Raw genomic sequence first — 25,567 nt, 5'->3', positions numbered from 1 at the left:
GGAGTGAGAAAAAGCTCTATTCTATAAGGTAGTGAGAAAAAGCTTGATCCATATTCTGTTAGTAACTTTCTGCAATTCCATCTACTATTCAGCTGGATTCAAAAATGTGTACCTAGGTTGCATAATGACTCTAAGTAAAATTAAACTCACTTCCAGTATAGAAATATGTAAGAAAACTTGTCTAAATTTCATGGTTAGTATTTGAGTTTGCTACAGTGCTACTCATAGGACTTTAACTAGTATTATCATTAGAAGAAAAACAAATGCACAATTGGTCTTTCCCACTCACAAAGCTAGAAACACTTAAATATTCTAAATAAAAAATGCTGAAACTCCATTTCAGCCTTGGTCTTACCTCCAACATTGGCCTGAGGGTTAGAATTCACTTCTTCACTTCCATGACCTTTGAGGAAGCATGGCAAGGGAAGGTAAACCCTGCTCTTGAGAGGCTGCTCTGAATTCTCACTTATTATCAAGTCTTCAGAGTTTCAGTGTGGAGTTGGGTAAAGATAGGGCAGTACTTTGCCAGTTTTTAGAAGATAGTTGCCTTTTGTAGGGCAGTCTCACTTTGAACTAATCCCTTCTAATATTCCACTGAGTACTGTAAGTAGCCTCTAACACTTCAATGAAGAACGCCAATTCAATTTTTAATATCAGGTATTGCTGGCTATAGGCATGGCAAAGTAGAAAAAGCAAAACAAAAAAAAAAGAAAGAAAGAAAAAGAGAATTAAGAATACTGAGAATTTCCCAAAAAAATCAGCCCCCAAAGAATCAACATCCCAATAAAGAAATGGGCACATGAATTGAATAGGGAATTTTCAAAGGAAGAGATCCAGATGATCATTAAATACATGAAGAAGTGTTCAACTTCCCCAACTATAAAAGAAATGCAAATCAAAACTACATAAAGATTTCATTTCACCCCAGTTAGAATGGCCATGTTCAAGAGCAAAAATAACAACAAATGCTGGCAAGAGTGTGGTGAAACAGGAACCCTATACACTGTTGGTGGGAATGCAAATTAGTACAATCATTATCGAAAGCAGTAGGGAGATTCCTGAAGAAGCTAAAGTAGAACTGCCATGCGATACAGGTTATATATCCAAAGGAATATAAGTCAGTATACAATAGACACTTGCACACTGATGTTTACTGCAGCACCATTCACAATAGCCAAGCTATGGAAATATTTTTTTCACTTAACAAAATTGTGCTTGGTCCTATTAAAATAAGCATTAGTGGGACTCTTGCTTTCTTTATACCCCTCAGCTATCTTTTTTAAATTGCTCTGAAGTATCCCATAAACATGCTATGATCTTTATTTACATACATTTTACTTTATTTGAAAATATATTTGAGAGTCCCTAAAGAAAAACTACAGTAAGATGGAAAGCAAAACAAAACAAACACATGCAAAAAGAGAAACACAACCCAAGTAGATAAAGGTATCAGGGCAAAAGAAACCATAGAAATAATAATCATTCTAATAATACTTGTTTCATGTGCTATGGGTTGTGAGATATTAAAAATAAATTATCTTACTTAATCTTCTCAGCTACTCTATGAAGAAGGTGTCTAGTTTCTCATTTTCAGGTTAGAAAGCAAAAATGTAGGTAATTTAAGTCACTAGCCTAAAGTCAAAGAGCTAGTAAATATTGAGGGTGGAATTTCCAATTCCTGGAGTTGATTTCTTAAACACCTAGAGGTTACGTGACATAAAATGCACATTATAAAGTCTTATATAATTAAAACAGTCAAGAATATATTTGGATTAAGATTCCAAATGGTCAGAACAAAGAGGAAAACAGATGCATGTACAGATCAAACAAAAATTTCACCTAGAAAAAGCAAAATCTCTACTTCTTTTCTGCCATAACTATCATGATGTTATAAAAAAAGGGTATAGTTAATGACCTGGATTGTTCCTCAAAAACATCCTGTAATAGATATCTTATCAACTTCTGTACAACTCTTGCTCATCAAGTCTCTTGATGCAAGCCAATGCAAAAGTTCAAAACATATTCTTAATAACATTACAGGCTGCAGAAGGAGGACTGAAAGTCAATCATAAACTCCCTGATGTGTATGGCTTCATACAAAGGTTATATTTACAGTACTTATGACATCTAGAAGAGTGAATCTCAGTGGAATGTTTTATCATTTGCTTTCCCACTTCTAAACCAGAAAGTCAAATCTCAGGAGTGGAACATGAATTATGAAGAACATTGAGAATTAATTCATAAAATTCAAAGCAAATTATTACTATTGTATTATATAAATCATTGTATTATATACTACCTATAAAAAGTAAAGTCAACTCTTAATTAGCAGGGAAATGCACAGAGTAGGATACTCAATAGAAAAACTTTTATAAAGAAGAGATTTTTATGTTTATAATGGAAGTACAAGTTTTTAAAAGATTGTGAAATTTTTGATGAATGGACAGAATGAATATTCTTAGTGTTACTCATTGAAGCAAATTTGAGCTCTTTTCTGGCAGGAAGTTGGAGTGCTGAAATTTTATGTTGCTGATTAAGGGCAGGTACATATGCTTTAATAATTAGATGAGCTGAAAATAAAGTTTTCTTTCTCTGATGACTATTAATAAGTCTGTGCAGGACTTGAATCTTAATAGACAACTACCCGTAATCACATAGAATTGAGCCACAAGAACTACCTATGTACAACACAAAAATGACCTTTTCTAAACAACCTCAGATCTTCTCCATAGACAAGTGAACATTTATACCCTTGCATATCTACTTTTTCAAGATTAAGCTCTTTTAAAGAAAATTCAACTAGACAACATTTGGGAACACAAATTTTTAAGGAACATCATATTTTGTAAGAATTGAAGAGGGAGGTAAGGTCTCGTCACTTATAAAAACACTTTCTTCTCTAATTTTCCTGAAACAGAAATTATATTACTATCTTCATTTTGTTTTGGAGACAATGTAGTTTTCCATTCTGTACATGGAAAGAAATCTAGCTAATTTTAGGAACCCATGTTAATTTTGAAGATACTTTTTTTGTCCTCATACAGATATGGAAAACCTGAAATAAAGAAAAAGTTAACAAAAAGCATTAATGTTAACCTGCTAAAATCTAGAATCTTAGATTTGTTTCTGAGGTATAATAACAGAAACCAGTTGTCATGTAACAACAAATCTTTGGAAAGAATTATTTTTTTTGCTTATGCATTTATTCATAGGTGTATACATTGTTTTGGCCATTTCTCCCCTCTGCCTCTTGCCCCTCCCCCCCATTCCCCTCATCCCTCTCATTTCCAGGCAGATCCTGTTCTGCCCTCTTCTCCAATTTTGTTGAAGAGAAAAACATAAGAGATAATAAGAAAGACATAGCATTTTTGCTAGCTTGAGATAAGGATAGCTATACAGAGAGGTTCCTAGCATTGCTTCCATGCACATGTGTATTACATTCCAAATTGTAACCTCTTTGCTACTTTCCAGTCACCTTCCCATACTGGCCTCTGCCAGTTTAAGATTACTTTATTCACTCCTCTACAGTGGAAACATCAAACGCTTTCAAGTTTTAAGTTTCCCTTACTTTCTCTAGTCCTCCTGTATGCATTCTCCCATTACAATGTGACTCATGTCCAATAATATTATTGCAATTATTTTAGGTCTATAATCCATTATGATGAAGAACATATAATATTTGGTCTTCTGAGCCTGGTTAAATTTGCTTAAGGTGATGTTCTCCAGTTCCATCCATTTACTTGTGAATGACAAAATTTCATTCTTCTTTGTGGCTGAGTAAAATTCCATTGTGTATAAATACCACATTTTCTTAATCCATTCATCAATAGTGGGGCATCTTGGCTGTTTCCATAACATTGCTATTGTGAATAGTGCTGCAATAAACATGGGTGTGCAGGTGCCTTTGGAATAACATGAGTCGCATTCCTTCAGGCATATCCTTAGGAGTGGGATTGCTGGATCATATGGCAGATCTATGTTAATTTTTTAAAAAGCCTCCATATTGTTTTCCAAAGTGATTATAATAGCTTACATTCCCACCAGCAGTGTATGAGGGTTCTTTTTTCCTGCATCCTCCAAACATTTGTTGGTGGTGATGTTTTTGATAATAGCTATTCTAAAAGGAGTGAGGTGGAATCTCTGTAGTTTTGATTTGCATTTCCTTTATGACCAGGGATAGTGAGCATTTTTTCATGCAAATTTTGACCATTTGGATTTCTTCCTCTGAAAAACTTCTGTTTAATTCAGTTGCCCACTTCTTTATTGGTTCATTGATTTGGAAGGAGTTTAGTTTTATGAGCTCCCTGTATATTCTCATTATCGGTCCTTTGTCTGATGTATAGCCAGCAAATATTTTCTGCCACTCTATGGATAGTCTCTTCAGTTTAGAGACCATTTCTTTGGTTGTGCAGAAGCTTTTCAATTTTATGTAGACCCATTAGTCCATCCTTTCTCTTCATTGCTGGGCTGCTGGAATTCTACTGAGGAAGTCCTTGACTATACCTATTGCTTCCAAGTTTTCCCTGCTCTTTCGAGTACTTCAGAGTTTCAGGTCTGATATTAAGGTCCTTAATCCACTTTGAGTTGATTTTAGCACAGGGTGACAGGCATGAAACTAGTTTCAGTTTTCTGCAGGCAGATTGCCACTTTTCCCAGCAACCTTTGTTGAAAAGATTGTCTTATCTCCATTATATGTTTTTGGCACCTTGGTCAAAAATAAGCCGTGTGCATTCATATCTATGTCCTCTATTCTGCTCCACTGATCTTCATATCTGTTTTCTTGCCAGTACCATGCTGTTTTTATTACTATGTCTTTGCAATATAGTTTGAAGTATTGTTATACTTCCAGCATTGCTATTTTGCTGAGTATTACCTTGTCTATCCATGGTCTCTTATGTTTCCAAATGAACTTTAGGGAAGATTTTTCAATCTCTGTGATTAATGTCATTGGGATTTTCATGGGAATTGTAACATGTAGATTGCTTTTGGTAGTATAGCCATTTTTACTACGTTGATTTCACCAATCCTAGAGCATGTGAGATCTTTCCAGTTTCTGTAGTCTTCCTCAATCTCTTTCTTCAGTGGTTTGTAGTCCTCCTTGTACACATCATTCACATCCTTTGTTAAGTTTACTCCTAGGTATTTGATTTTTTTGAGACTATCATATGGAATTGTTTTCATATATTCTTTCTCAATTTGTTCATTGTTGGTGTATAGGAAGGCTAATGATTTTTGTAAGTTGATTTTGTATCCTGCTACATTGCTGAAGCTGTTTATGGTGTCTAGGAGTTTTGGGTAAAGTTTTTTGGTCTTTTAGGTATAGGATCATGTCATCTGCAAATAGGGAAAATTTGAGTTTCTTAACCTATTTGTATTCCTTTTATTACTTCTTCTTGCCTTATTGCTCTGGCTAGGAATTCCAGGACTATGTTGAATAGGAATGGGGATAGTGGGCATCCTTGCCTAGTTCATGGTTTTGGGTGAAATGGTTTCAGTTTTTCTCCATTAAGTATGATGTTAGCTGTAGGTTTGTCATATTATAGCCTTTATAATGTTGAGGTACATTCCTTCTAGTCCTAGTTTTCTTAAAGCTTTCATTATTAAGTGCATCTATTGAGATGATCAAGTGGTTTTTGTCTTTGCTTCTATTAATGTGCTGTATTACATTTATTGATTTGCGTATGTTGAACCACCCCTGCATCCCTGGGATGAAGCTGACTTGGTCATGGTGAATGATTTTTCTAATATGTTTTTGGATTCAGTTTGCCATTATTTTATTGGGGATGTTTGCGTTGATGTTCATTAAGGAGATTGGCCTATAGTTCTCCTTTTTGAATGTGTCTTTGTCTGATTTTGGGATGAGTGTAATACTGGCTTCATAGAATGAGGTAAGCAGTGTTCCTTCCCTTTCTATTTCACGGGAAAGTTTAAGGAGGGTTGGTATTAGTTCTTCTTTAAAAGTCTGATAGAATCCAGCAGAGAATCTGTCAGGTCCTGGACTTTTCTTTTTAGGGAGACTTTATTGCTGCTTCAATTTCATTTCATGTTATAGATCTTTTTAGGTGGTTAATATCCTCTTGGTTCAGTTTTGGATGGTCATAAGTATGTAGAAATTTTTCCATTTCTTTAAGATTTTCAAATTTATTGGAATATAGGTTCTCAAAGTAGTCTATGATCATTTCTTGGATTTCCTTGGTGTTTGTTGTTATCTCCCCTTTTGCATTTCTGATTTCACTGATTAGGGTTTTTTCTCTCCTCATTTTAGTCAGGTTTGCCATGAGTTTGTCAACCTTATTTACTTTTTCAAAGAACATATCTTGGGTTTTGTTTCATTGATTCTTTGTATGTCTATTTTTGGGCTCTAGTTCATTAAATTTGGCTCTTATTTTTATTATTTCTCTCCTTCTACTTGATTTGAGTTTTGCTTCTTCTTGTTTTTCTAGGAGAGTGAGATCATTTGGCATTAGGTCATTTATTTGAGCTCTTTCTGTCCTTTTCATATATGCACTCATGACTATAAACTTTCCTCTTGGGACTGCCTTTGCTGTGTCCCATAGATTCTGGTATGTGGCGTTTTCATTTTAATTAACTTCCAGGAACCTTTTAATTTCCTCTTTTATTTCATCAATGACCCACTGATCATTGAACAATGTGTTATTCAGCTTCCAATTGTTTGCATACTTTCTGCTGTTGTTTTTATTGTTGAGTTCTAGTTTTCATGTATTGTGATTTTTTTTCTTTGCTGAGGCTTGCTGTGTGCCCTAAGATATCATCAATTGTGGAGAAAGTACCATGGGCTGCTGAGAAAAATGTATTTTGTGCAGATGTTGGATAAAATATTCTGTAGACATCCATTTGATCTATGGTGTAATTTAGTTCTAGAATTTCTTTATTGATTTTTTGTTTGGATGACTTATCTGTTGGTGATCAGGCTGTATTAAAATCTTCCACTACCACTGTATTAGAGTCTATATGTGCCTTTAAGTCTTTTAAAGTATGTTTGATGAAATTGAATGCACTCACATTGGTTGTGTGTAGGTTGATAATTGTTATTTCCTTTTGATATATTTCCCCTTTTGTTAGTATGAAGTGTCCTCCTTTATCTTATTTCACCACAGTATGCTTGAAATCTACTTTTTTTGACATAAGTATTGCTACTCCTGCCTGTTTTGGGGGGCCATTGGCCTGGTAAACCTTATTCTAGCCTTTCACACTAATCCAGTGTTTGTTTTCATCAATGAGATGGGTCTCCTGTAAACAACAGATTGGTGAATCTTCCTTTTTAATCCAGTTTGTCAAACAGTGTCTTTTGGGAGACACTTTGGGGGAGTTGAGTCCTTTGATGTTCAATGTTAATATTGATATGTATGTGGTGATTCCTACCATTTAGTTGTTTTTGTTGTTTAAGGGCTTGATTGTGTGCAGCTGAACCAATTTTATTCTCTTACTCCTTGTCTTTTCTTTCCCTGTGGTTTGATACTTCCAATCCTCTCATGGTTTTGTTTGCTTTCTTCTTCTGTGTGCAGAATTCCTTGGGGAATCTTTTGTAGTGGTGGCTTGGTGATCATATATTGTTTTAGTTTTTGATTATTGTGAAAGATTTTTATTACTCCATCTATTTTGAATGATAATTTTGCTGGGTCAAGTATCCTAGGTGAAGGTATTTTCATTCAGTGCCCAAAATACTTCATTCCATGCCCTTCTTGTTTTTATAGTTTCAATTGAGAAAACTGCTGTGATTTTGATGGGTTTACCTTTATATATTATTTGTTTTTTCTCTCTTACAGCCTTCAGTATTTTTTCTTTATTCTCTGTGCTTGTTTAGTTGGAAAGAATTAAATCAACAAATTTTCAGAAGATGATTAATTTCAGTGCTAACTTTTCTTTTCAGAAGCCATATATTTCCAACCCAGATTCAGGAGGCCAATTTTCTCTCTAAACATTCCATTCCTGTTTGAATCTTCACCCATAGTTCCTAACCATGAACTTGCTTACTTCTGGAAAGTTACTGTTTTTATTTCTTCAGTAAGAATTGCATAAGAAAACCTCCAGGATTGGTAATTAGATGGAATCACAGAGCAGCAAGGATTTCTGGATGAATTGTCTAAGTAGTTCCCTCAGCCATTAGCACTTGCACCTGAGTCACCTAAAAACAATTTACCAATTTCACAGCTTCTCAAAAGAAAAAACAACAGAATCTTTCTCTAACTAAAATTGACTTCAGGCTTTTCAATAGGTAAGCATTCAGAAGTTAACTCTTAAGATTTTATTTAATGAGCAAGACTGATGAAGACTTCATGTTTTCATAAGAACTCTAGTAGTGAGGCCAGTGTCATGTAGTTTTTTGAAAAATCCAAAGGCAAGCCATTATGCCACATTTCTTCATTCCCAGCACTTCAGAAGCTGAGATAGGATGGTTGGGAATTTAAGACCAGCCTGTGCTATATAGTGAGATCTTATCTCAAAAAAATGTTCCTGTTGGCCAAATAAACCTTTTCTCTTTATAGAAAAATTCAAGTCAAAATTTGAGGAAGACTAAGGTGACATTTCCAAATCTCCCTTCTAATCTAAACTAGGTTCTTTGTTATACATATCTAAAATTGAGACTGTAAAATACCCCAGAACCAATTATAGTTCACCAACCTAGATTGAAACTAAATTCATAGTTACTATACACACACACTCACACACACACAGTTTCCTTGTTAAATCCAATTGTGCCTTTTTGTATCATGAGTTTTTACTTTTACTATCAGTATTAAAATTGATTCTTCATGTGTTTTATCTCAATGACATATGCTCAAGGTCTCTGCAAAACTTTATATAACTATATAATCTAAGAACACTTTTAAGAATTATATTTATATTACATATAATACATACAATCAACAATTGCACACTTAGAATGTAGAAGAAACTAAACCACATCAAGATTTATTATAGCACTGTTATATTTACATAATTCTATAGTAAATGTCACTGACATCAGAACAGGCAGCAGAACCAACTGAGATATATAATTTTCTTAGGGAACTTTTCACATCAATTGTGTTATCTGATCACAGTCTTTTTGCTCTTTTCACGCTCCAGTTATTTGTGCCAATGGGAAAAGAGGGAGACCCATATGTACATCAAGATGTCAATCAGCTCCCACAGTGATCACCAGTATATATGGCTTTTCAGTGCATTTCCATTTATGTCCACCTTCCTCTCTTGTTAATGAGCTGAATTCATGAAAAGTAAAGAACATCATTCAATTTTAACAGCATAGAATTCAGAGGAAGACTAGAAATGCCAAAATGTATGGTAATGAAACAACTGAAATCACCCAACAATTTGAGTAAATACTAAATTAGTAAAATAGTTGACATTTTTATTCCATGATATGGTAGATCCAAGTCTTCTGTTCTTCACACTTTGATACATATCTTCCAGCAATAGTCTGACTCATCTTTCAAGAACCTGCTCAGATTGCTTCTTTAGCCTGTAGCTTTCCTGACGACCTAAGTCTAAATGAGCACTTTTCACATTGTGTTATATTCTGCAATCCACATATAAATTCTTCCTGTGTTCAGGAAGCATTACTGAATTCTAGAGTGTTGGCACATAGGTAGAGTGTTTGTTTTTTTCCTGTTAGGCTATAAGGATAATACTATGTCTTGTTATCTTGGACTCCTCATTGCTAACTGTCATGCTTAGCATAGGATAGAATCTCAGTGAATATTTATGTCAACATTCTCCCTTGTTAGGTCTGCTTACAAGAAAAATGACTGCCTTCTTTGAGAAATATTATTTATTTACCATCCTCCAAAAGTACCATGCTATGTAAACTAAGCAGAAACAGGGACCAAAATGTAAGAGATAAAAAACAGAAAAAGAGAAAAATTAATTATTGCTTGAAACATAATGACTTATTTAAAAGATCCATGAAAATAACATGCATACTTTTCTATCTGCCCTCCATTTTGCTATTTTCTAACGCTTCACTCACTCCTATCATAAGAAATACCAGCAAATATTCATCAATTATGAAATGACCAAGAGAGATGCAAGATTAAACTGGGAAAAGAATGGAACTCAATGAGTTCATATGTTTAATTTGTATCTTTAAGTAAGTATTAATTATCAACACTAACATTAGTATAACTGTCTTAAAGCAATGATAATATGCAAGTGGATGAAAACATTAAAAATGTAACATTCTGATGAACAAAAAGATATGGAATATTTACCACACAGGAAAATTAGAATTGCTACATGAATCCAATATTTAATATATTCATGATTATCCACCTAGAATATTTTTGTAAGGTTTGTCTACATAGAAAATTTTCAACTGTATTCATTCCCAGTTATTCTTTTAGTCACTGAAAAAGCGAGTAGAAGATCAAAGATCTTATAAAGTACCAGGAATTATCTATGGCATATATGCCCCCATTAGACCCTGCAAAGCAACTGGATTAGTTACTATTATGGTTCAAAGTGGTGACTCAAGTAAGAAAGGAAGTACTTCTGCTAATGTAACAGGAACTGAAACTTTGAAATCTATATTCTAAATTCTGCAGTCTACAGATTATAAAGTGGCCTTCAAGATATAACTCTATATGTAGGCACACTATGGTAGATTCAAGACTGACTGTACTTCTCTAGAGACATAAAATAGTGTAGTTTTACTGAACTTATTTCATGTTAATATGTATGTATATATGTATAATATATTCATATGTGTACATAGTTACATACTTCAGTATTTTAACCTTTTTATAGAAATCAATAGCCCATATTACTTATATGTACATCAAAATTCTACAAAGTGATCAAAATATACAAGCAGATTATTCTTTAAATTTTTTTCAATTATAGAAATAATATAGCAGAGCTGAAAGGTTTCAGAATATATGAATGTCTACTCTTAATCCTACAAACTACAAAACATAATCATTTTTGTAGAAGTCCATCAGGTATTTTCTCCTCATCAGTGTTGGCCCAGTTCTACACATTGCCTGGCTGAGCCACTTTTCATCCTTATCCCCTACTTAATTATTTCTCATCCTACTGTAATATCTAACAGTGATTTTCTGCTACAGTCCTTTTATGTTTCTCATTTTCTGTTTGCTTCAAAAGTGCATACCAGTTGTAAAATAAATAACTAAATTGAAAAAGGAACAAAGAATACTTAAAATCTCCTGCAATTTCACAATCTGCAGATAACCAACCAGATAGAGTTGTGTTGAATGTTTATATTATTTTGTGGTCCAATATAAATTATCCTTACCAACATATAGCAAATACATAATTTAAATAAATAGCTTCTTTTTATATATGTTGCTTTGCAGCCCACTTTTTTCCTAAACAATATTTCACAGTTTTTTTTCATATTAAATAATATACATATGATCCATTTAAAGAATTGCATTGTATTCCTTTGTATGGATGCCTCATGATTTACTTAGCTAATCAGTATGAGTGGAACTTTATGTTGTCCCCTGCACTGGAGCCTATATTCACATATAATTATGGCTCAGAAAGAAATCAAAGTGATGCAAAAGAGAGTTAACTAGAAGAAAGGACTTTATAGGATTTGGTCAAAGAAATCCTCTTTGAGGAGATGATACTGGGTTGAGGTCACATTCAGACACAAGAAGAGCCAAGTTATATTTACTCTAGGACAAGGACAAAGCATGTAAGTCCAAAGATCTAAAGCTGAGAAAAATCTGGAGATCAGTGAGAGTTAGAGATGAGTTCATAGAGAGAAATTTACATTCTATTCCAATGAATAGACAGGAAAAGAAAGAGAGAGTGGAAATGAGATTTATTACATTAAAAATTTATTCTTGCTGCTTTGTGGGAAACATTTGGTGGTGAGCAAAAAGTGGAAGCAATGAGACTGTTTAGAAAGTCTAGTTGTCAAGAATTGTTGTGGCTTAGACTAGCATTGTACACTGAAAGGAAGAAAGTCTGGCTTCAGCAAGATTTTCTAAGTTATCATAGCTTTTGATCCCCTTGAAGATTTGGAAGCTCACAAACAAAAAGATAGTACCATTTAAAAAAAAACCTGAAAAGCTAGAATTTCTAAAGAAGATAACAGAAGCCTTAAACATCATGGAAAGTCAGATACCATTATATATAGTAGGATTCTGGACTAACTCATGGAAAGAAAATGAGGGTGCTGTATGGGAAAAAATTGATCTTTAGACTATTAAAAAAGATAAAACATTCAGGTTCTCAAGAAACAATGCATATGCATGTTTGAGATATTGTCTTTGCAGAATCCCTCAATATAATTTTTGGACCCCAATCTTTAATGTCTTATGAATGCATTCACTAAAATAGGACCTTGTCACTAGCTTAACAATTTCACTTACTACAGAGGAAAACTGTGATCCTAATCATGGTGATGCCAACCAGTTAAAGCAATGGGCTAAGAATGTCACTAAAATGTATGACATCATTACTGGAGATTTTTCTCCCAAATTCAAGGGAAGGTGTGACTGTGTGATCTAATATCAAATTAACAAGTATGGTGACATGACATCTTCTTAGAGGTTTTAGGTTAGCAGTCAAAAGAGAAAGGATGAAAATTAATATTATTTAGTCCTATTTGGAAGATACATTAAATTCAATTTTTCAGGACTGATCATACAGTCAAAAAACCTTGACTTGAGAAGCCTGGGCTTCTCTCATTTCTTTATTCAAAAATTAAATCATTTAATTTTTCTTTAAAATCTGGAGAGCTCTTTTGGTTAAAATGAACAGAACTCACTCTGACCACTTAAATATGTTAGAAATTTGTTTTAAGGATGCACAAAGAAACATCAAGAACTTCCATCATATACGCAGGTCTTAGTGAGATGGTAATATCTTCAAGGTCCAAATGCAACTACAGGTGCATGGCAACTCTAATAATTCATAAAAATTGTGTAAGTGTTATCCTTACTGATTCTTACTTGACTGCTTCTCTGTATGTATGATTTTTGTATCCCTCCATTAACTACCCACTACCAACTGACTGTTCATAGTATTTCTAACTCGGTTTCTGTGAAAGAGAATATTACTGGGCCTGGTAATCACTATTTTACATGTCTGGATATAACTTACACTAGAGGACAAATTATAGCCACAAGCAACCTCACGGTTTGCCTATTTAGGATTAAGAATCTGCTCTAGTCCAATTAGCTATAGTCAGTCCCATGAGATCAAGTACAAAGGACAATACTAGGATTGTTCTTCAGTCAAGAATTGGGGCAGAATAACAGTTATTACACTGGAATAGTCACCCACAGAACTTAACTTGGAAATCATTTTCTTTTACTTTTTTTTTTTTTCATTTTTCTTTTATTATTCATATGTGCATACAAGGCTTGGTTTATTTCTCCCCCCTGCCCCCACCCCCTCCCTTACCACCCACTCCACCCCCTCCCGCTCCCCCCCCTCAATACCCAGCAGAAACTATTTTGCCCTTATCTCTAATTTTGTTGTAGAGAGAGTATAAGCAATAATAGGAAGGAACAAGGGGTTTTGCTGGTTGAGATAAGGACAGCTATACAGGGCATTGACTCACATTGATTTCCTGTGCATGGGTGTTACCTTCTAGGTTGATTCTTTTTAATCTAACCTTTTCTCTAGTTCCTGGTCTCCTTTTCCTATTGGCCTCAGTTGCTTTAAGGTATCTGCTTTAGTTTCTCTGCATTAAGGGCAACAAATGCTAGCTAGTTTTTTAGGTGTCTTACCTATCCTCACCCCTCCCTTGTGTGCTCTCGCTTTTATCATGTGCTCATAGTCCAATCCCCTTGTTGTGTTTGCCCTTGATCTAATGTCCACATATGAGGGAGAACATACGATTTTTGGTCTTTTGAGCCAGGCTAACCTCACTCAGAATGATGTTCTCCAATTCCATCCATTTACCAGCGAATGATAACATTTCGTTCTTCTTCATGGCTGCATAAAATTCCATTGTGTATAGATACCACATTTTCTTAATCCATTCGTCAGTGGTGGGGCATCTTGGCTGTTTCCATAACTTGGCTATTGTGAATAGTGCCGCAATAAACATGGATGTGCAGGTGCCTCTGGAGTAACAGTCTTTTGGGTATATCCCCAAGAGTGGTATTGCTGGATCAAATGGTAGTGAGCTGATAGACAGTCTTCTTCAGTGGTTTTGTGTGGAGACCCAAGAGTCTACCTTTCTGATATAGATTTTTCCTTTATAGCTTGAGTAAAGAAACACAGTGAGCCATGTTCAATGTGTTTCTAGGTCAGTTACATAGCAACAATGTTTTCTGGTTCAGCCTAACCAGAGCGTACTATCATCTATAGGTTCTTTCTTAGCTTTTCCTCTCCTACTCACCCATCTTCTTATTCAATATTATCAAAGCCATTTTTCTGTGCCATACACACACACTATTACTTCTAGATATTTTCCCCGTGCCACCAATGCATTAACTATGCACCCCCATGAGCACACATGTAGTCTTCCTGCCTATTTACCTCATGGAAAACTTAGCCCCTCCAAGAATCTTTTTCTGATTCTAAGCACTTGTTTCAGTTTCTCTCTTTCTTCCTTTCTCTTTCTTTCTTTCTTTCTTTCTCTATTTTTTCTTTCTCTCTTTGCTTCCATCCTTCCTTCCTTCCTTCCTCCCTCCTTCCCTCCTTCCCTCCTTCCTTCCTTCTTTCCTTTCTTCTCTGTCTGTCTCTTTCTCTCTCTCACATATACATTTTTAACATATATACATTACTTACACTTGGTTTCATGATCCTCAGTCATTTTTTTATATATGTAGGCTATTCCTACTTTGAGTTCCTAAAAGTGTGAACTCATTTCCTATCACCTTTACCATAATGGAATGCTCCTCACTTTTGTTTCTCAAACTGTGCCTTCTCAGGAGTGCCATTACTGAGTTGAATAAGAGCCAGAGAATCAAAACAATTTTATGTTCAACATTTATAAATTTTATTATTTACAAACATTTATTCATTTTGCTACTGATTAGAAACTATTGCAAGAGATTTAGAGAGATAAGAGATTGAATATTCATACCTGTGTTTTTGTTATTCAATTATGGTAAATTTATAGTGACAATGTAATGAGGACTCTGCGTATCCATAGTTTTTTTTTATTCATGATTAGTCTCTGAAATGCAATTTTAAAATCATTAGGATTTGGTCCTTTGTAGGTATTCACAACCTTACCTGTTTTAGATGATATTGGATTTTTAAGTACAAGTAATGATTTATAGCTTAAAAATACAATAAGCATATAGCTAAATCATATAGGTCTGAGAGTGGACATTTCCAGGATTCCTGATATGGGAATTTTTCAATAATATTTTAAACTATTTTTAACTACTCCTGCCTAATGTTTCATAATTAAAAATTATATTATAGAAAACTATGAGGGTGAATATTTTGTGTCTACAATCACTACATTTTGCAAAGTAGTGTCTAAGGGAAAAGATACAGTTAAGTAAACTATATTAGTCTGATCAAGAAAATCATACTTCTCTTCAAAATGAAATAATCTATTTTCAAGAGGCACTCCATTTTCTTATTAAAATTTTTGACAAAAATGATAATATAAATGTAAATGTATTTAAAAATTCTAACCATTTGGCAAGAAAAAGGCTTTTATATGGAAGCATGCCATTGAAAATATATTATGCCTTCAGTTAACAGAGCTTCATTTTCCCAAAGGAATTTTAATAAATATTATTTTTTGATAAATACTTTATGAACTCAACACTATACATAGTTTATGAAACACTGAAAATTCTTCTCTGATGAACATGAAATCGTGCCTGCATCATTTTGAAGAACTGGATATTAGTTCTGTGAAACTTTGATGTGTCATTCTCCTTTATGACCTCAGTTTATTTTTAACATTGTTACCCTAGTTAACATTTTTAACCTTGAGTTTTTTGAGTACTGAAAATACTAAAGGTGTGTAGTCAAGAAGTAAGAAAGACTACTTATGCAAAGAGTATGGACATTTTCTATATTGTGGAAAAAACTAGAACATCGGAAAAGGGTGAATAAAACAAAGAAGCAGATTTTATTTAGAGGTAAGAGAGCCTTAAACAATGTTTGATAATGAATAATAGACCAGGTTACCTCTCCAAGCACATTTCCCTTCACTGGAATGTTTCATGAAAAGATAGGAATATTTTCTCTCCAGGATAGTATAAGAAGTTATGCATTAGGTGTTTGGAGGGGGGCAGGGGGGAGAAATGTCCCAAACAATGTATGTACTTGTGAATAAATGAATAAAGAAAAAAACAACATGAACAAAAGAAAAAAGAAGTTTGGACTGTTGACTGACCCCTTATACTCCTACTAACTGAAGAACTTACTGGAAAACATGCCTTTATCAATTTCTTGCCTCTTTCCAAATCTTCCCTTGAATTTTCAACTGTTCATAAAATTGATACATCTTGGTACTCTTTCTTTTATAAGGTGAAACATAAAAAGTACACAGGTGTTCAAATGTTTTCCTCCATAAAATTTTTTAAAATATTTTTATTATTGTTGTTTTGTTGGGTGGGAGTACATTGTAGCATTTACAAAAGTTCTTACAATATATCAATTACATCATACTTGAATTCACCCCCTCCACTGCTCTCTTTCATCTTCCCCAAATTTCTGGAAATTTCAACAGATATAATTTTTGCATTTATATACATGTGTATACATTATTTGTGCCATATTCATCCTCCTACCACTTTCCCCACCACGTCCCCTCTTCCACCAGTGTCAAACTTCCTCCCCCAGCAGAACCTGTTCTGCCCTCCTATGAATTTGTAGGAAAAAAAACATAATTAGAGAACATGGTGTTTTTGCAAGTTTCAGATAAAGATAGCTACATAGGGAGATTCCTTGTACTGTTTCCAAGCATGTATGTATTACAATCCCAATTGGTTCATCTCTAACAGTCCTCTTCACTCTTCCCTAGTCCACTTCCCATGGTGGTCCCAGCAAGTTTAATATTTCTATATTCATTCCAGTACAGTGAGCAACATCAACCACTTTCAAGTTTTTGGATTCCTTCTCTTGCCCTATCACTCCCGTGTGCAGCCTTCCCTTAGTGTGTTCGATATCCCATAATACTGCTGCATTTGTTGTAGGTCTATAATCCATATATGAGGGAGAACATGTGGCTTTTGGCCTTCTAACTTTGACTAACTTCACTTAAGATGATGTTCTACAGTTCCATCTATTTACCTGCAAAAGAAAAAATTTCATTCTTCTTTGTTGCTGAGTAAAATTCCATTGTGTATAAATACCACAATTTTTAATCCATTCGTCAGTAATGGGATATCTTGGTTCTTTTCATAGTTTATCTATTGTGAATATTGCATGGGCGTGTAGGTTCCTTTGTAGTAACCTAACTCACATTCTTTGTGTATATCACTGAGTAGGTAATCCTGTGCCATTACTGGATAAAAGAGTGCTTGTTAGAGGTATGTTTCAGGAAATCAAGTTAGCCAGTGAAATCCGAAGAGACTTTATTGACCCTTTCCTGAAAAATCCAGAGTTGAGACACATGATCATCATTACTGTTCCCTTTGTCATTCCTTTGGTCCAAATGGCTCGTGGATATGAGACCTTTACCCAGATGAGGAGATCCAATAATTAACATAGTGTCTGGTCTCTCTTCCTTCTAAATCACTCAATGAGGCCAATAAAGGAAAATGCATAAAGTTAGAGAATAAGAAACATTCCTACCTTATAGGAGAGATAGTTTACTTCAGCATTATTTATAATTTTGAAAATATTAGAAAATTCTAATAATTTAGTAAATGGCTTACTAAATTATGGTATTAATTACAAAAATAAGCTGCTATTACAATAAGATTTTTTCAAAACAATTAACTGTGTGAAAAAATGTTCATGATATGGTGTTAATTTTTTAAAAATAGCTATTATGTATAGATTAGAATCTCAATTATGTAAAACATGCATGATCATAAAAATATGTATAGATTAATGACTGGTATAAAATACAATAAAATATTAACTTCATCTCCATATAGTATAATAATCAGTATTTGATTTTTTTCTTCTTCTTACTCTTTTTTTTCCTTTTTCTCGTTTTTGAATTCAGGGCTTTCTGCTAACAAAGCAGGCACTCTTCCACTTGAGCCACACCTCTAGCCCTTCTTGCTCTGTAATGACCACATACTACTTTTCCAACCAAACAGAAAACATTGCCTACTTTTTAAAAGAGAGAGATACATAACAAACTCATAGCAGTGGGATGGTGAGACTGGAAGCTTGTTTTGTCTGTGCTGTCAGCATTCTTTAAAACAAAAATATATTCTCTATTCTTATACAATGAAGATAATTTATCTCTTAACAAGAGGGCAAATAAGAAAGAATAGGAGAATGATGGAATATATTTGAATTTTTAAAATTTATTCCTTTGAATTTTATATTCAAGTCCAAGTCTCCATTCTAACTTTTCTATTTTATATAGTGAAAGGCATTCATCTTGATAGGAGAGAAAAAGCCTGGATTCACTTTGTGGCCTTATGCCAGTTGCTTCACCTCTCTGTGTAGCCAAATTGTCATATGTTAAAATTAAATTGATACTTTCTTTCCCATAAACATAAAACAGTTTATTTAAAAATACTTGCGAACCATAAAATATTCTTCCAAAGCAAGATAACATTGGGCAATAATAAAAATATACTGTGCAGAACAGAAAGGAAAAGTTTCAAGAGTTATTTAACTCTTTTGTGTTCCCAAAAAGGAGACATTTTGAAAGTGAGGGATAGAATGCAGAAATAGAATGAAGCCAGGTGCAGTGATTCGCTCTTGTAATCCCAGCTACTCAGAAGGCAAAGATCAGGAGGACTGTGGTTATAGGCTAGCCAGGCAAAAAGTTAGCATAACTCCATCTTATCAAATCAATTATTGTGGTAGTGCACACCTGTGATCCCAGCTACATGGGAGGCATATATAGAATTGTGGTCTGAGTCCAGCCCTTGGGAAAAACTTGAAACCCTATCCAAAAAATAATTAATGCCAAAAAGGGAAGGGGAGTGGTTCAAGTGGTAGAGTACCTGTCTGGCAAGCATGAGGTACTGAGTTCAAACTCCAGTACCACACGCATACACACACACACACACATACACACACAAAGTAGAATGAGGGAAACATTGAATTGGAAAGTAGTAAACTCCCTTCTCAAAACAATGGGGGATGGGAGCAAACATTTCCTGTGTAACACATGACCTGGCATTCTGATTTCACCTCCAGATATGACTTGGTCTGGATCACAAGTCGTATATGATTTACACCCTGCATGTTCTGTCCAGTCAATAAGCAGGAGCAGGGACCACTCACTGTCACTGGCATGGAGCACTAAGGACAATGAGACTTGGGTCAGTATCTGACAGCTCCCTTCAGCTGCCAGGGAAGCAGTGCATTCTGGGAATGAATAGGAAGTGTCCCAGTGGAGAAGTCTCAATGGCTTTGGGCCAGTGTTTCACATTAGGGTTTCCACACCCACCTCTCTTCCCAGCTAGGTGCACACAGTGGCTCCCCAACTCAACCACTGCCTCATTCGTTGCCCCCCTCCTTCACTTCTATTACCTGATGGACATCATGAGGCAGATTTGCTGCTGATATCTTGTTAAGCATAAAATCAAATATCATCTTACCCTAAAATGAGCTCTCTCTTCAGTTTTCCTCAGCCCTACAAACAAAGCCATTTCTCACCTGGTCTCAGACTGCAGAGTTGTCTCTTTGCTGTACCTCAGCCACTCTACCTCATCCAGCTGTGAAGGTGGGCAGATGTCAAAGCACTTCAGAACCATGTCACTGGGAGATGCTAATAACCTCGGCCCCTTTGGGTCAGAGCAGAAGCTGTAGGTGGAAAACCTTCCACAGAGCTGCTGTACCTGCCCTACACCCTTCTCCTCAGCAAGCATCCTCCAGGGTCCAGCCCAACCATGCCTCTTCAGAGAGGCCCTCCTGGTGTCCTACTGGAAGGCATCGCATCCTGCCTGTGGATAACTATCAGGTCTCTTCTCTATCCTGTTCACTCTGCATTCTTACCATCTGGCACCACCTCTTCTCTTACTTGAAGTGTGAGGTATCGAGGGTCAGGGTCCCTTCTCAGACATGGAGGGAGGATAGTAGGTGCAGTGGACTTCTCTGATGATACAAGAAAAGGCAGGGCTCCCTAAGCCCCACTCCTTCAGGAGGTCTGGGAAGGAAACTGTAAGGAGTGGAAATTCTCAGTGTGGTAGGCAACTGAGCAGGGGTGAGGACTACCTAGCTGCTGAGGGCCTCTCTCTTCCTCTGATGTTCTTGCTGGGGCAGGTGTTCCAAGGGACTCTTACTCCTTGGAGGCCATGTAGACCAGAATGTCTACCAACCTGTTGTTGCAGACAAATTTATTGTCATCCCAGGACATGAGCTTGAGAAAATGGTCACTGAGGACAATGCCAGCCACAGCACTGAAAGTGGAAGGAGGGGTGTCACTGTCAAAGTCACAGAGAACAACCTGGTCTTAGGGAGAACCCAGGATGCCCTAGGGGGCTCTCCGGTGCCCACATCACCTTCCTGACATCATTACATTTGGCAGCTCTCTCCAGAAGGCAAGTTGGATCCATGGCCAGCACAACAGGCTCAGGCACATGGAGGGCCATGGAGGTAAACTTCCCATTTGCCTCAGGGATGAGCTGGCACACAGCATTGCCAGTGCCAGGAAATGAAGGAATTATGTTCTCAGAAGCCCATGGCCACAACACCACAACTTCCCACAAAGGCCATCCTAGTCTTCTAGATGGTGGTGCTGGCACAGACTGTGGTCATGAGTTACTCCATGATGCCAAAGTTGTCATGGATGATCTTGGCCAGGGAGGCTCAGCAGTTGGTGGTACAGAGGCATTGCTGATGATCCCCAGGGAGTTGTACTTCTCTGGTTCACACTCAGCACAAACATGAGGGCATCAGCAAAAGGGGCAGAGATGACCTTTCTGTCTCCACCCATCAATGAATCCCAGTCTTTTATGTGGTAGCGAAGACACCAATGGAGTCCACATGTATTCAGTACCAGCATCACCCCATTTTTTCCTAGCAGTACTGGGATTTGAACTGAGGGCTTCATGCTTGCTGAGGGCATTTGAGCACTCCACCAGCACTTGTTTTCTGATGGCTTTTTTGCCATAGGGTCTTGCAAACTATTTACCAAGGCTGGCTTCAAAATCCAATGCTTTCTATCTAATCCTCCTGAGTAGCTAGGATTACAAGCGTGAGCCACCGATCTTGATGGTGGCAAGGTCATACTCCTGAAGAAAGAGATGGGCTTTCCAGTGATGACAAGCTTCCCATTCTCAGCCTTGACTGGGCCTTTGAACTTGTCCTGGTGGAATCATACTGGAACATATAGACCTTGTAGTTCAGAACAACAAAAGGGGCACTGATGGCAACAATATCCACTTGACAAGACTTGAAAGCTACCTTGGTGACCAGGTGCCCAATATGGCCAAATCTGTTTATTTTCACCACTGAGTCTCAAGGATGCAACTGGAACTGCCCAAGAAGTTGCAAATAGGGGTCTTCTGCCTGTCAGAAGGTCAAATAGGTCAAATAGGGACCTATTTGTCTATCAAATAGGGAAGAGGAGAGAGTTTCCAACATTTTTTATCTCCCCCAGTTCTGGTACAATACTTGAAGCTAAATATCTTTCCTCTGTTGGCAAGAAAGCTGATGCATAACTGAATTAGATGATGTATTCAGCAAAAGCACTTCTGTGACAAAATACAAATGAGGTCTAGGCTTTTGAGAGTAGTCATCCTTAAAGTAGCTATAGAAATATCCAATATGGGGCCAGGTACGGTGGCACATGTCTATAATCCCAGATACTCAGGGAGTGGAGATAGGAGTATTGTAGTTAAAGACCATCCAGAGAAAAGCATGAGACCCTAGCTGTAAAACAAACTAGAAGCAAAACCGACTTGGAGGCATGGTTCAAGTGATGAGCAATGTATTTTCTTTAAATTACTTTGTGTTCACTGCTCTTGAAAGTGTAAATTAATGTGCTTTTGTTCACTTTAATTTTGTAGTTTCCAAAGTTAAAACTAAGTGACATTAAACCATTAGGTGATTTACATGTGTGTAGAGCCACTTCGAAGGCAATGAAGATTGGATTTTATGCAAATCATTTCCTGTTTGAGTCCTGAGATATTCTGAACACCTGGTTCTTTGTTCATTACCAGGAATACCACTGTGTCACCCAACAAAAGACAGGTGGGGAATCCACAGGCACTTTGACCTCATTATGGGCTACTCAACAGTCCTTCTGTGTTTACATTCTCATATGTAGGTAAGCTTCAAGGGAAGTTGTAGTTGGAAAAAACCGATCCACAGATGGACCACAGGTTACCATCCCTAATGTCTGACAAGTCCCGCCCCCACCTCCTCACCTCCTTCATCCTTCCTTATGCTCCTGCAATTCCTCAAGCTCCAGAATGCTACAGGGAGAGGTAATTTCAAGGAGCCTTTGTTCTTTTGTTCTACAATAGCAGAAATGTAACGTTAGGGACATAATTGTTAGGGTGTACCTCTAGAGTTAAAATTACTTTTAACAGTAATTATTGTAGTAAAAAAAATGACACTTCAATAAGAAAGTTCAAAATGTACATTTAAAAATATTCTGAGTACTTTGCATAAAACTATTTAACATTGGCTGTAGCACAAATTATTCTCCAAAGAAAACAGTAGATATGTATATATATATATATATATATATGTATATGTATATGTATATATATTAATAATATATATTATTAATATATAATATATTAATAATGTATATATTATTAATATATATACATATGTAAAATCAGAGAGGGAGAGCCAAATACCTCTTAGAAAATTATGCATACAGGCTATAAATTATGAAATCAAAATACTAACTTACTGAAAAACTTCAAAATAATTCTAATTAATGAAAGTTCAGAGATGACTTTAAAAAATAAGTTGAATTTTCAAAATCTATTGAAGTTGTAAAACTTATTGCCTAATGGCCCTAGAATATGACTTAAGAAGAACCATATGCAGGTTCCCCGGTTCAAGGTGGAAAGGATGAAAGGAAGGGACATGCTGACCTGTGTCTGGTAGTTCAGGTGGTGAGGTCTTGTATAAAAAGAGGGGGTTAAACAGAGAAAGATGGACTAGACAGCCAGAGGAGATAGTGTGTGGTAGAGACATAAGCCTCAGCTGAGCATAGCAGTGTTAGGGATGTGACAAAGACATAGTGAGCACAGCAGAGTGCAAGGGTAAAAATGCAGACACCCAACTGCCAGGTGTTTAGGCAGCTCCAAGGAAAAACCACTGAGCTTACAGTCCACACCTAAATGACTTTGCTTCTCTGGAGAGCTCAGAAGCAAAGGGAGAAAGACACAAGTCAGCATACCAGTCCTGTCCAGCACTGGAGTGTGAAGATGGGCTGCAACAAGAAGGAAGAGCTCAGATTTGCAGAGTTGTAGGGCTTTCTGGACTGTACCCTGGCCTCCTTCAGCCAAGGCAGAGGGCAAAATCAGGGACTGCTTAATCACTAAATTACTCCAAAAAAGGAAGATAAAAATGATTGCATGTAATCTGGTTGTTATTGTTTTTTTTTTTTTGACTGGGGTGGTGGTGGTTGGCAGCACTGGAGTTTGAACAAAGAGCCTCACGCTTGCTAGGCAGGAGCTCTACCACTAGTGCCATTCCACTAGCCTGGATTACATGCAACCTGCACTCTGAAATTTCCTCTTATTGATAAAGGAGGTTTTGCGGTAAAATTCTCTGACAAAGATGAGCTATGTGTCTTTCCCCTGCACTGCATGAGGACACAGAAGCCCTGACTAGGAGGAAAGCAGGTGCTGACCTGCAGAATAGGGAAGAGCAGCCCAGAGGTGAAGCCAGTCTGGTCTAAGTCCAAGTCCAAGTCCAAGGGGTGGACTTTAAGTCCCCTTGGACTCCTCTCAAGGGTTGGGGGGAGTTGCCCTACAGAAGCAGTTTTGGGAATCCTTTAATGAGACTTCTCAGGTCACCTTCTGCCTACACCTGCTATGCGCCAGTCCCTGAAACCAGCAAGCATGTTTTTTGTCACATTTCCAAGGTTTTTAAACATACTCTTAAATATGGCTTCTCTTTAGACAAAACTACAAAGAAGCCCTTTATGCTATACATTTCCTTTGATTCTGACTGCATTAGCAAGCTAGCAAGGAATGCAGCCAGTGGAAACCCTTCCTATAGGGCTGTCCACTCCTTTCATGTCTCTGTGTGTCACTCTGTTGCTGCACCCTCACTTGGGACTCAAATCCTGCACCAGGTACATGACCAGAATTAGAAAGGGAAATTCACTTCCTCCTTGGACTCCTTGACCAGGCCCCAGTAGCATCAATGGAAGCTTAAAAAAACACTAATCAGACCTTGTAAACACTCTCCTGCGTAAAACATGTCTCATCACTCTTATAATAAAATATAAACTCCTTGTCATGACCTCCAAAGACATGAATGAGCCACCCAGCTTCCAACCTCCTCTCTCTCTCCCTCTTCATCCAAGCAAGGCCTGTAATACTCTGTCATCCACAAGGATGGCTAACAACCACCAATCTGTGTATATTTCTTTTAATTTACTAGTTTCTTAAAAATCTGTTCCATAAGTTCAAACACAGCACTTAATCACTGCCTAACTGACATAATCAATAAATACAGACAAGTAGTTATTTTGACAAGCCTAAATTAAAAATTCCTCTTCTAGTCTTATGCCATCATATATACTGCTATCTCTTAATATCCATGCATTGATCACTCTTAACCCCTGATGACTACAGGGAAGGAACTGTCAGAGTGAAGGAGCTAGACAGTAGACATAAACATTTCATAAACATCACTGAGCAATATCTCTGTCCTTGAAAATGAGGTATATCTCACAGCAGGATATTAGCATATTATTTGAACATAGCATAGCCTTTGTCCTGCTAAAAGGCCTCCTGTCCGTAGCGGTGGTTTTTGCTTTGAATTGCAGTATTTGCATTCAGGGCCCAGCTCACACTGGGTCTTCAAACAGGCTGGCTTCCCACCTTACCAACGGCTGAGTTCTCTCATAGCAGCCAACACTTCACTGTTTCAGCATTCCAGGTGAGAGTGTGGAAAACACAAAGTCCAGAGTCTTCAAATCATGTGATCTCAGCAGGGACACAGAAAGCTTTAAATGCACCATGAGAGAGTTCAAGCTTTAAAATATGTGATCACTGAAGGAAATGCAGTAAGCATACCAAAGAGACACCTGCACTTTTGTGCTTATTGTGGCACTAGTCACAGTAACTAAGATGCAGAATTGGCCTAGATACCTACCTACCAACAGATGAATGGATAAAGAAAATGCAGTAGATATACTGTGTAAGTTACTTCATTTTTGGTCACTCTGCCCAAATTCTTGAGAACAACAATTTAAAGCAGGAAAAGTTTATTTGGGCTCATGTTTCAGCCCACCACAGCAAGTAGAGCAGAGTAGCTCACCTCATGGCAGCCTCTCTGAGAATGCCCATGCTAGCTGGCTTTCACTTTT

At 36.6% G+C, this 25,567-nt stretch overlaps 1 long non-coding RNA gene and 1 pseudogene across 1 annotated transcript in view; one reads left to right on the top strand and one right to left on the bottom strand.

The window, feature by feature from the left end:
* LOC141416841 (uncharacterized) overlaps window positions 1–25,567 on the top strand; it is a 451,556-nt gene that overhangs the window by 124,578 nt on the left and 301,411 nt on the right. The gene's annotated exons all lie outside the window — the stretch shown is intronic.
* On the bottom strand, window positions 20,339–25,547 carry LOC141416508 (glyceraldehyde-3-phosphate dehydrogenase-like; annotated as a pseudogene).

Source organism: Castor canadensis, chromosome 14 (genome assembly GCF_047511655.1).
Source record: "Castor canadensis chromosome 14, mCasCan1.hap1v2, whole genome shotgun sequence".
NCBI lineage: Eukaryota > Metazoa > Chordata > Mammalia > Rodentia > Castoridae > Castor > Castor canadensis.
The sequence above is the reverse complement of the archived record's forward strand: the minus strand, read 5'-3'. Positions and strand labels throughout refer to the sequence as shown.